Raw genomic sequence first — 13,294 nt, 5'->3', positions numbered from 1 at the left:
GGTTTCTTTATCATGATCAGTAGAGAAAACTGCTCTCCTCAGGATATTAAGCAAGAAGTGGTAGGGGAAAAGGGAACTAAAATGTGTTCAGACTGTTTGACTGCTGCCATCAGCAGTATTAGCCATGTGATATCTAAAAGTATTGCTTTTACCCCATATTGCAGAGTCCTGTGAAGCTATATTGGTGCATACAAACTTGAGTCTACAGAATAATAGATAATGAAACATGTGTGGTAATTATAAGCATAAATACAAGAGTGAACTGACCTCTTGGGTCATCTGGTCTAGTCCCCTGCTACCATTGGGAATCACTGCATGCATTCTCACTCACCAGTTGCCAGCTAACACGTTTGCTTGGTCCTGCCTTTGCCAGTAGGATCTCAAGAGATTCCACTGGTCAGTTTTTTTAAAGCTTTTGCTATGTGGAGATGTTTTTTAAAAAAAACCTATGATCATCCATTTCTTCTGCCCTTCTACCTGTGAGTTCATTACACAAATTAAAGGCTTCAAAGATGATATGGGATAGGAAAAACAATATTGATGAAATAAGACCCACAAGAAATTCTAAACCTGTGTTTGTGCTGAAGGTAAACCTTCAGCTGTGCATGGGGGTGAGATTGCAGAAGAAAAATTGTGTGTCTTGGAGCTTCATGAAACGTTATTTGACTTTTCTTCATTGTCTGTCACTTCTGCACAACTTTCTTAGTATTTTTCAAAACATTTTTGGGTGTCAAACTAAGGTATTGGAAGTGCTTGATATTTAGAGCTTAATTTGACAAAACCTTCTATCTTAACTTGCTTAGAAGCCTATCAGAGTACTGGATGGAGCTTATTTGAGTTAAAAACACTGCCGCATGCTTGATATTTGCCACTTGCCAATGGTAACTTTTTTGTTACATAACACAATGTTTTTTTCTTAGTGGGGAAAAAAGCAATTCTTCGTGCTATTGATTCTGCTAAACTGTATTTTATTTGTAAAATCGTTTTTATTTGTGAAAATAAACAATCATCATCAATGATGAAGCATTTTTTTAATATTAATGCAGATTAGACTTTGTGGCTCTTGCTATTCTATCTGGTGGTCTTCATGATGGTTTTAAGATACCAACTGCAGCAGTGTAGTCATTTTGCATGCGTAAACACCACTGCAAGAGTTTGAGCACAGTATCAGTGCTAGAAAAATCAAGCAATGATCAAAGAAAAAACTCATTGTTGCAACTCTGAATGCTAGACTGTTCCTGTCATCTTCTTTTTCAACCAAAACACCGAAATAAATACATCACTAACTGACAGAATGCTGCTGAGAATATAAGTTGCAACAAACACAATGAAAACAACTGTTTATGCTGTGAAATTGCTGTGAAAGTTATGCATCTGCAATGTCTACCACGTGCTTCATTTTACACTTGCAGGTGCAAAAGCCTCCCAGATCCTCTCTGTTTTTCCCACTTATTTCTGTGAAGGATGTTTGTGAATGATTTGAGGTAATTAGCTATTTTAAGTTGAAGAAAGAATCTGAAGGAATTAATACTTTAAGGAACAAGATCTACGAGCCTGTAATCAGCTTATAGATTTTTTGCTTTTTTTTTTTTTTATTTTTCACAAAGAACCAACAGCAGCAGCAGCCACAAAATCACAATATTATATTCAAGCAAGAAAAGAATGTCAGTAATGATAATGCCTTCTCATGTGTAAGTGTGACATGCTAGACTCTGTGTTGACCAAACCTAGCATCAAATTGCAGCATAGCAATGGTGTGTTACTGTTCCCATGTGCAACTTTTTTGACTGCAGCCATAAGTATTTTTTTTTTTTAACAGGGCATTTATTCAACATTCTGTTCCATGTACCTTTGGGAAAAGTGGCTGCTTAGGAATTAAATTTGTCAGAAACAGAGTAAAGAAAAAAGGGGAGAAAAAGAGCTTCACCGAGTTTCTCTGCTGTAAGTGCTAGTCCACGTTTTTAAGGCATCTTTCATATACTGATGTTGTCCTGTGGTCTGAAATGGTTTGATAGGTCAAGCACTCCCACCTCACACCTCTGGCTTTCCAATTCAATGCTCACAAAGAATATCATAGTCAGGATCTTTTTACCTCTACAGCTGTGTCAGTACCACTGTTGGAGGTGGTAAACCAAAGTGACTTGATAAAAAATAAAAATATCTTATTTTCTTTCTATGTTGTTTTTAACCTTCTTCATTTCACTGATCTTAGTCTATGATCCCAAAACAGGTGAGAGATCTTAACAGAGTTAGTGGTAAGGGTCAGAGAAGAAAAAGACAGAAATGCTTAGTTAGGGCAGGTAATCCTTAAACCATGTATATATAGGGGAAAAAAAGTACACAGAAGAGCACCTTTCGACAGGTGCATTAATAACACTAAAGCATGTTTGACAATCTCCTTCCTAATTCAGAATAGTGTTCCCCTGTATATCTGTAATACACAACCCATGCAAATATGTGCTTAGCCAGAGAAAGCCAATGTTAGCACAGTTTTTCACTAAAACTTCTCTTCCTGCCTCCTCCTCATTCTGATGGGGCTTTTGCCTTGTAGTAGCAGACCAGAGGCAGCAGCAGATATGACATCTTTCTCTGTTGATAATCTCTCTTTACATACTTCTACTGAGAGAGACACAGTCTGTCTGGTTTCATGATGCTCCAGGGGGCTAACATTTCAAGTATGTGAGCCTCATAAGAGGGCAAGGCAAGTTAACAGTCCCGCTTAGCAATGCTGTGGCACTCCCCAGAGCCAGGAATTCTGTGGAAAAGCACCACCCTGCCATGACAGGATCATGGCAGTGATCCTATCACATCATCACTTTGGAAAATACTATTTTTCAGTAAAACCTTTTATATTTCTGAACATCACCAGGAGCTTCTGCCTGCATTTTCTACAGCATGCTCTGAGAACGAACACTTCTTGTAGCATCAGTCTGCATTATCTTTGTGTCTGCAGATGGGGCTGGACTTCCTGAAAAATGTGCTGTGCATTTCCATTGGGTTGCCATTTGAAGGTGGTTTTAGTATTTCTGACAAGTCTGATGTGATCATGAGTGTATTAGCAGTATCCTGTCATGTCTACAGGCACTGTCGTGTTTATGGGAATGACTGGACTTTCCAGATACTGTTTGTGGACAGCTGACATGTAGGATTCCCTGGAACCTCCTCAAGTCAATGCTGTGGCTCTTTTGAATTGTCATAATTCATTCCCTATAAACCTATAACTGCTGACGGTTATTACCATATTCATATTTGTCTGAACAAGGAATGCAGAAATATGTTTCCATTATTTATATTTTTCTATACTAGAGAAAGGTAGAATTGGCAAAATCCAGAAAGAAATCAGATGACACTGGCAGAGTCTCCTTAACCTGACCGCTTTGTGAAGGGTTTATTTCTGTCATAGAGGAAAGCCCAGCATGCTCCAGAGCATCACGGTCACATGCATGTTACGCTCCTCATTTTCTGCTTGGGTGTATGCACTGTAACAAACCACTACTTCCAAAGCACAGTCCTTCCCACGGACATCTAAAGCTGACAGAAAGTATCTGCCATAAAACCCCCCAATCTTACCATTAAAAAAATCTTGCATGCAAAAAGCCGAAAGTCTTTCTTTTGCCATCTGACCTTAGAAATGCTCTGTTGACTCAAATCTCAAGTAATTCTTTGAATACAAACCTTGTATTCAGGTATCAACAGTCACAGTCCACCAAATTATTCATCTTCACTGCCCTGCATTACCTGCTCTGTGTTCTGCCCCTGGGCTGTCCCTTAGTGCCCCCTGCCATGTCACAGGCCCTTCCCTGCCCCTTTTGATGCAAAGCTCACTCACACAGGTGGCTCAGATTAAGCAGTTTTTGGATTAGGCTTGTTTTCCCCTGCAAGCTGTGCAGTTTTTGCTGATGTTGGTGTTCCTGTGTTTGTCTGGGTTCAGTGGCAGGAATTTGGTGGGAATTGAAAGAAGTGCCACAGAACAAAATGCTTCAGAGATACTAAATGGGAACACCAGGCCTTTGCTAAACCTTCTACAGGCACCAGAAAATCCACTTGAAAGCACAGAGTTCACCACAGTGATCAAGAGCCTGATGCATACAGGCACTGCTTCATGAATCACACCATGGGAGGACTCCTGGAGCTTGCCACAGCACTATCACCCACCACATCCCACAGCTTATACCTCACCGAGGTCCACAGCTGATCACCAGCTGTAACTTATTAGGTGATTTAATGAGATAAGTTGCAGGTGATGTGCATGTAGCCATGATGGCTGAGTTTGGAGCAACCAACTCCTAGCCTGAGGAAAGTGGGATGTGGAGAGGACATGATGGCCATCTTGGTAAGGCAAATGAGCAAGCAGGCAGGCTGACAAGCAAGCTGTCTTTCTGGCTGTGAAGTTGCTAGAAGCTGTGTAATGAGGGGAAATCAGTAGAGGCTGGGGTGAGAGGGAGGATGGAGGAGCAAGGCAGGGCACAAGCAGTGCGAGTGGGGAAAGGAGCTCTGGCAGCTGGCAGCTGGGGAGCGTGGCCAGCCTTTCGCCTGCCCTCCTGATCCTGCGCCCCCTCAGCCCCCTCCCCTGTGCTCCTGGCAGTGGCTGTGCCTGTGCCCTGCCCTCCCCCACCGCCAGCTCCATGGGCCCGGGCCAGCTCTGGGCCTCGGGGCTGGGCCTCAGCCTGCCATGGAGGGAGCCAGCACCAGACAGAGAGTTTGGAAGTGGCCGTTTCAGCAGCTGCCCTCAGCAGCATCTGCACACCCAGGGAGAGAAGGGAGGGAGCCTGCACTGGGGGAAGGGGAGGTGGGGTGGGAAGGGAGGGAGGAAACCGTTTCCTCGAGGAAGAAGTCACTTCGGTTTCCTCCCCACATGCCCTCATGTAAATGGTTGGGCCGGGGATTATCCACCGGCCTGGCTTCCCCTTTGGCATGCCCCCCAGCTGCCGATACCAGGAGGAAGAGGAAGTGGAAAAGCAAGAGGAACAGACAGCTTTAGCAAAACACCTCGACTTCCCTTTCTCCTCAACAGGCCCTTCCCAGCCTCTGCCTGGGAGGCAAAAAAAATGTGTGAGAACATGTACACTCCTCACCAGGGTTTGTGCAAACCCTGCGGGAGGGAAAGAGGGATCTCTGGACGTCCCATGCTTCTGCACTCAAACTTAACAACCTCCTTTCCTGCTCTCTCATACGTTAAAACCCCATCAGCTCTTCAAATCTCATCTGCTTTTAGTGCAGAAAAGCAAATAGAAACATGTTTCCTTAAAAGCATCCCAGATCCAGGCAGTGGGAGATCAGACCTAAGTTTGTAGCTATCAGCCAAACCATAGTACAGGTTGCCAGGCTGCTTTTGCTTTAAAAATATGCTTGCTTAAAAAAATAAAATTAAATGAAAAACCAGATTTTTATGATCAATTTTGATAAGTCAAGCAATCCCTGATAAAGTTAAGACAAAAATGAGTTTTAATGTAATGTGATTGGTGTCTTTCAGTACTTTATGTGCTCTCAGGTAAGTACCTGTCCCAAGTAGGGCCAAATCTGGAAACATCTGAAACAGAGAAAATGAAGGTTCAAGTTAAATTCTTACTTGCCATGAACCTTTCACCATTCTGCTTCTGCATCCTTTCATGTTGCTTCTGTGATAATTAGTACTACCATAACTGTAGCTAATAATTTTAGAGTCTCTTCTCATGGTCTTGGATTTAAACATTTTAGTTACCATACATGCGGTATTACAAATATTTTTATATTCTAAAATATTCAGGTAGAAAGGCCAAGTTAAATAAAGTCAGTGCTTTAAGTTTAACTTGATTTATATGGTAGAAATTTTATCTATATTGCAATGAAACCTTGACTCACTTTGTCAAGTTAGTTTTCCCAGGGAGTCACACAGCTAAAGAGTGTGTGTTTTTGTCTGTGTATCATTAACAGCTTGCAGAAAAGAGATGATTCCTTTCTCATGCAAGTCCCATTGACTCACTGAAGAGCTGAGTAAAAAAGAAAACCTCTCTTATTTCTAGGCTGGAGCTCCTTTTCTTCTGCTCTTGTGCCAGGAATAACACAAGCACCCAACACGAACTACACTGTAGAGCTCACCAAATGCCATGTTTATGTGGGTGAGACACCATGTAACACTGATCTCTGATATCATCCTGTAATGTTTCTTTTTATTGTAGCTATTACGCTACTTTGCACTGGGAAGTATTTACAAAAAATCTCTATTACCTCCTGGATCTTTTAATGGCAAACTTCTCAAGAGATCCGAAATGCACACAACAGAAACCAATCTTTACAAGGCTTCACAATTTCGAGAACAGTTAATCCAGCATTGGATATTTTTCTCTGTCTCTCATGAAGTTTTTTCAGTTTCTTGTCCTTTTCATTGAGATTTTTGTTGGTTTGCATTTTTGGGGTTGTTTTTTTTTTTTGGTTTGTTTGGGTTTTTTTAATACTGATTCTAGTAGATCCAGCTGATTTACAAAGGCCAGAAATGGAGAGGTGCTAAGCGCTTTCATGGATTTTGTCCTTTAGTAGTACTTAATGCCCTCCTGTACAGATTCTGCGCTCTGAAAGTTCATGAGCAATGCAGACCCATACCCAGCAGTTGATGAAAACTGATACATACTATTAGCAGTTTGTGAACTACTTAAAAAAGAGATGTAGTTCTAAGGATTGGACCAGGTGATCTTTCAAGGCCCCTTCCAACCTAGGCTGTTCTATGATTCTGTGATAGCAGTGGTAGCAAAACTCTCAATTTTGCTTGCAGTTGGTTCTGCAGCATTGAAACGCTACCTCCTCTGCACCTGAACTGCAGGATAAAGTGCTTCTGTGCAAATAATTAGTGTCCTTATCATGTGGCTGAAGAGAGCCTTCACACAGGCAGTTACTGTGGATCAGCTGATACACTATAACTTGCCAGATTCTACAGCTGGACCACCAGCTCCCTGTTTCCCAGTCTGTTTCATGAGTTCAGTCACTGCAGAGACCCCAAGCAGTGGCTGAGAGTGCAGGGTTAAGGTCAAAGCAGAGTGAAGCAGGATCTGCGACAGCATGCGATTAGGGCTCTTTTCTATAGAGCTAAAGCTGTATTGTCAGGGGGCAGGGAACATACTGGGATGCCAGTTTGTGTGTACTATCAGGTAGGAGGATGAGGATGGGTCTGGATTGTGGAAGAGTGGAAAGGAAGACAAGAACACATTTCATGTCCACGTAACTGCCACTGTGTAAATAGTTTAGGAATCCACTGTGTAGGCCTGGCATGCATTCTTTCTTGGTGCAGACCCGTTCTACTTATTTATAAATCATCGCTCATCCGTTTGCCACACATCCTATGCACTGTTTCTGCAACTCCTCCTGTAAGTCAACAGTTTAACCACATCAGTGGAAAATTCACAATAGAAAAAAAATTAACCTGTGCTGTCATGGTGTTCAGTTGCCTCGACTAGTTGTACTATCTGAGGAAGTAATATGTTCTAAGTGTTTATGTGGGGCATGGGACACCTAATAATTACACTGTTAATCTGTTTCCCCAAGAGCCTAGAGGACTATGCAATGACCTCTGCTATTTTTCACTGCAGTTTGTAAAGGTGCCTCATGCACTTCCCCTCAAGCTTGCTGCTATGGAAGTTGCAGACTGTTCTGTAACATGTGTCACAGAAAATACAGATTTAAAATATACAAGGAAAGGAAAGAAAATGAGAGAAAAGGAAAGGGACTAGGGCATGGGAGGAGAGGTGTTTGTCAGTCCAGATCATTTGATTGCTTGAGGTTACAAGGCAGAGCATTTGTACCAGCAGTACAAAGAAACACGGGATTAGAGCAATTGCATGAGATGTGTGTTTGGGTGAGGAGTATCTAAACTACTCTTGCAGTGGAGAAGGAAGGTAGGAACACATGCTTCAAATGTAGTTGTAGGACAGCTTGGTTGGTTGGACAGGAACAAGTGAAACACAAACAGGACAATTTCTGTGCTGCACATGGGCAGAATCCTTCTTGTTCCCATCTCCCAGCCAGTGCTGTACTGCAAGGTCTTCCATACCAGCCTTTTGTTCCTTTTTATACTTTTCTTCCTCGACCATCTGACCCATCACAGAACTGGTCAGCCCTCAGAATTGCTTTCATGTAAGCAATCTCACATTCTCTAGTGTGAATTTTCTTGTGTGAGCAACACATTTTCAAGGTTTGTCAGACATGAAATCAGGCACCTGGAAAAATGTTCAATATAGAATGTTAAAGTTTAACTAAAAATAAGTGCAGCCCTTTATATGATTTCTGAATTTAGTACAATTCCTGACATCAGTAACAAAGACAATGATGTGGCCTAAATAACAACAACAAAGAGCATGCTCTCACAGCGTAAAGAGTACAAAGCACAAAATAACTTCAGAAATGTTCCCATGGAACTTTTAATCAGAGACAATGAAGTTTAAAAATGAAAACCCAGTTTAATTCAAACATCTTTAAAAAGAATGTTTCAACAAAAAAATTTCCTAAGCCCTTCAAGCATAGGATTTGTGTAATGCCTAACAGCCTTCCTATGACCCCGTCTTTTGGGCTTTTAAAAAATTTTGACTGTCAATGAATTCTGATCCCTGATCCTTAGCAGGTTGGTCACAAAGCCTGCTGGCTTTGAAGTGACGGGTTAACCTGTGATATAAACCCATGAACAAAAGAAATGGAAAGTCAGGTTAAGTAAGAATGCATTCCTTCCTGTCTCTGACAACCACAGCAGAAAACCAGGATCAATCTTCCACCTGCTGGTAGTCCTGTTGGTAAAGTCAGCTTAGGCAGAGAATGTTCACAAATCCCGTGCTCTGAAACCTTGCTGGTACACTCAGAGTTTCTTCTTTCAAAAAGAATACTTCTTCCCTCAAGCCCTCTATTCCGTTTTTTTTCTAAGACTCCCCTCTCTTCAGTTAACCATAATTTCCTCTTTTGATTCCATACTTGGAATGTGCTACCTGGGAAAGGAGAGAGAAGTGGTCCCTCTTCTATCATGCACCTGCCCTGCAGCCAGATGGGTCTCACCCTTCAGCTGCCGGGCAGACGGGAACCCTACCTCATGTGGGGCTTTGCACAATTATGGTGTTCGTGCCTTTTCTGTGGTGTCACTGCTGGGTGCTTGCACAACAGTGACCTCTGATGGAGCAGCCACTCCTTGTTACACAACTTAGCATCACAGCATGATCTATCTAGGCAGGGGCTGACCTCTGGAAGTCATCTTGTCCAGCTGTTTGCTTAGAGCAGGGCCAGCGTCCCCACATTGCTCAGAGCATTCTTCAGCTGGGTTTTGACTACATGCAAGGATAGAGAATCTTCAGCCCCTCTGGGCTGTCCTAGTGTTTGATTTCCCTCACTGTTAAAAATTAGGGGAAACCCCCCCATCTAATTGGGATTTTCCTTTTTTTTGCATCTTGTTTTCAATGTCTTTTTTTTCCAGTGACTGTCATTCTATCCCTGTGCATTACTGAGGGGAGTACAACATCCTCCTTAATGTCATTGGGGTCTCATTAACACATTGCAATAACATGGACCTCTCAAGTTGACAGCAAGATGCTATAGGATAACTAGGAGGCCAGAGTCTGGGATGTTCTGAGTGCAGTTTGGTCCTCTGTGTTAATCTAGAAGCATCACTGGATATTGTGTATGCACAGAGCACAGCTGTCAGTGAGTACTGTAGACAATCCACTACTGTTCCACTGCTTGACTAGTTTTACAATATTTTCCCTGGTGTCTCATACAGTGAGCAGAAAAACACTTTTTTTTATTTCATTGGAACAGATATTTATAATATTTTTTAAAGCAGCCTAAAGATCAGGAAAAAATTTTGTGTCTCTCAGTGTTTCTCTACTTCTTATGCTCCACTTGGCTTTGACAGAAAATTGTGCCTGGGTCACAAAGAAAATAGTATCCTGAACATTTTATTATCCTTAGCCTTGTGAGTTGCATTTTGCACAAATCAATTCAAAAATCTGCTGTGTTCCCAGTTATGCAAGACACCTGGACCTGCTAGTCTTCTATGGCTATCTGAAGTCCAGTGACTTCAGTCATTCAAAGAGAGCAACTCTGAGTTTTGAAAAGATTTAAACAAAAAAGTGAAACTGTTAATTGTTGCTTCTTTTCAAACTGCATTTGGCAACAGCAGAAGCCCTGTGTTTAACATACTTGCATATTTTCATACTGTTTCTAGACAAATCTTTTCGTGAAAGCAGCTGGACATTTGAATCATGCCAGAAGGGTAATTGTGTGTGTGCCTTGAAAATTTTAATGTAGGGTTTTGTAAATACAAAGTCTCCAGATGTATATTTGGGTTCCTGAATGACTAGCTCAAGTTCAAGAATCACTGTGGCAAACAGAAATGAACAGCACAGTGAGTGGTAGTTTGGTAGAACTGTTTGCCCTATTCAGATCCCATATATCCGTATGTAAATCTAGAGTAGGTCAAGTGACTTGAAGAGAATTATTGGTGTAAACAAACATAGCAATTTTCCCTTTAATACTTGCTTCTACACAGTGGGATTCATTATTACAAATATAAATAGAATAAGAACTATCAGGTTTATATTTTAAATATAAAAATATGTTACCTTACATTAAAATTTTCAAGGCAAACACAATTACCCTTCTGGCATGATTCAAATGTCTAGCTGCGTTCACAAAAGGGTTTGTCTAGGAACAGCATGTAAATATGCAAGTATGTTGAACACATAACGAAAAGTATACAAGCTGCTCCAGGAGTTCTGAGCTATTTCCCAGAGCAAAGGTGGCCTGAAAAGATATTCAGGTGTCATACTTTTCAACATTCATCTGTAAAATCACTTATCTTGAAATTATTGATTTGGATTATTCATAAAATATCTCTAAAACCAGATGCATATATAGAGTATGAAATTTTAAAGAAACTGTCTTTAAGGAAACAAATTCTACAGATTAGTTAAAAAACCCCAACAACTATACTAGAGATTTACACATAAATGCACAAATCTTTTCTTTTTTTAAATTTTTTTTTTAGTTACAAATTATTTCTGAATCAAAATAAAATAGTGCAATCGCTTTCTGGAAATCTAATTAAAAATCTTGACCAGTTCCAATTTCTTGCTTTGTGTCACCTTGACACTTTACTGTGGAATTCCATTAGATGATACACAAATTCATTTGTCGGTTTAGCCTTGAAAGAAGCTGTTTTCTCTTCCTTAATTTTGAATGCCAGGATCAGTAAAGCACATAGAAATCAGTTCACATGATGAAGGAGCTAAAAAAGCTAAAATGTTTCTTCATGCCCTCAAAAGCAGGAAGTCAACTGCAAGGAACTGAATTGAAAGCTATTAGAAATATGATTTAAGTTTAACAGTCACATTGACTGCAGTTTTAGTACTAAATCTTATGCTTCCATGTAATAAAAAGTAAAAGAATAGAGCTCTGTACTTACCATAGTTTTGGGCTGTCTGTCTGCACAAGTCTGCTGAAGATGACGTGCTATACTAGAGAGAGTCAAAAAAGTTCTTTGTGCTTCACTGTGCACTTCCTTCTATAAAAGTTTGTGCAGTCTATCTATCTAGCCTTCCCAGGAAAAGATATCAGCAAAATCCTTGCTTTGCATATTATAAGAGACAACAGAATTTTTAACAGCATTTTTTTGGGATACACTGCACCACTGTGAAAGACAAATAACAGTGAATGAGCATTCGTTCTTTTTATCACCCTCAAGATTATAATGAAAAACAAGTCTATGTTGATGAGAAAATGATGAAGTTTTGTTTTCACTAATCTTTGGCTGAACTAAAAAATCAAACATATTTTGGTTTTGTCTTTCATACTCAGGGTTCTTGAATTCTTGCAGTGAATTCACTACCAACCTTGTGCATGTCTGCTTCTGGCTCATATTTTTATCCATGTTTAAAATCTGATATAATTTTCTTCCACAAATAAGCTGAAATATATTTCAGTCAATTAACATTTGACTATTCAACTCTTCATAGATGATATTATCTGAAATACAGGGTTGTCCTGGTTCGACAGGATATTGAAATTCTGCACTTGCTGCAGACTTCCTATGCACAAAAATTGAAGGAAAACAGGGCATGTGGCCATAAACCTTGCTTACTGAATCTATAAAAAAAAAAACTAAAACAGGGGGTTTAATGAAAAGAGATGAAGAAAGGAAGGAAGGAGTGAAGTACATGAGAAATTTTGGGGGGGCGGGGAGGGGCAGCACTGGTATATTTTGAGTGATGTCCAACTACTGAATAAAAAATCAGTTAAGTTTTCAATAAACAAACTTCTCTGTACAAAGTAGTAGGGAACACACAAAAAATTACAGCAAAGTAAGAGAAAATACCATGCCTGTGTCACAAGCAAGATTTAAACTGCATTCTGTGATGGAATCAGGATTTGCCTGTAATCTCAGTACTAAAACACTGATAGGATTGCTACACTGTTCTAAGTCCCAAACCATGGGTTTTCAATTAAACTTTCAATGCAATATATCAATATTGTCTGTTATATAGATAACAGCAGATACCACTACAGATACCTATAGTAGCAATTAGCAAACATATTACCTATTTTCTAAAAAGCAGAAAGCTACTAGGGCAGCTGTAGGCCTATTTGCTCAAGAGCAAAATTATGCAACTCTAATAACAGATTTAAAAAAAACAAATTGAAAGAGAAAATATCAGGTATATGTAGCTACTTTAAGGTAGATTTTATTAAAGGTTTCATTAAAGATGGATTACGTCTGAATAACTTAGTATCTGTTTTACAAAGTTTAACTGGCAAAGGTAATACAATTAACTTGATCTATTAGATTTAAGCAGAATATTTCACATAATGACCTTTGTGATGAGAATCAGGAGAAGTTGTGACATTTCAGAAAGATTGCAAGGAGTTGGCTAAAGCAACATCAGTTTAGAAGTGGAAAGGGAGTTCTTGAGTCTAACTAGATTTACCTGAGATTACTAGCAGTGTTCTGCAGGCACAGGTCATGGGACTGATCCTGCTCATTACTTGCCTCAGGAACCTGGTTCAAGAGCGGGCCTATACTGATGTTATCTGAAGATTTACTGAACAAGAGTGTTTCTACTAATACTGGGGAGAATCAGCTCATGACACAGGAAGAATGAGAAGACTTTGTATATTGAGAGTGATAGAAATCAAGCAAGGTTTAATAGCAGAGTCATATATTTAGGGCTAAGAACAAGAATTTTTGCTTTGAGACTGTAAGCATGAGTCAATAACATGACATGAACATGTGAAAAGGGCATATGATTTGAGTGCACAGTAGGCAAGCGATTTTTAGGAGATGCAGGAAAAG

Source organism: Falco rusticolus, chromosome Z (genome assembly GCF_015220075.1).
Source record: "Falco rusticolus isolate bFalRus1 chromosome Z, bFalRus1.pri, whole genome shotgun sequence".
Taxonomy (NCBI): domain Eukaryota; kingdom Metazoa; phylum Chordata; class Aves; order Falconiformes; family Falconidae; genus Falco; species Falco rusticolus.
Note: the sequence above shows the minus strand (reverse complement) of the source record.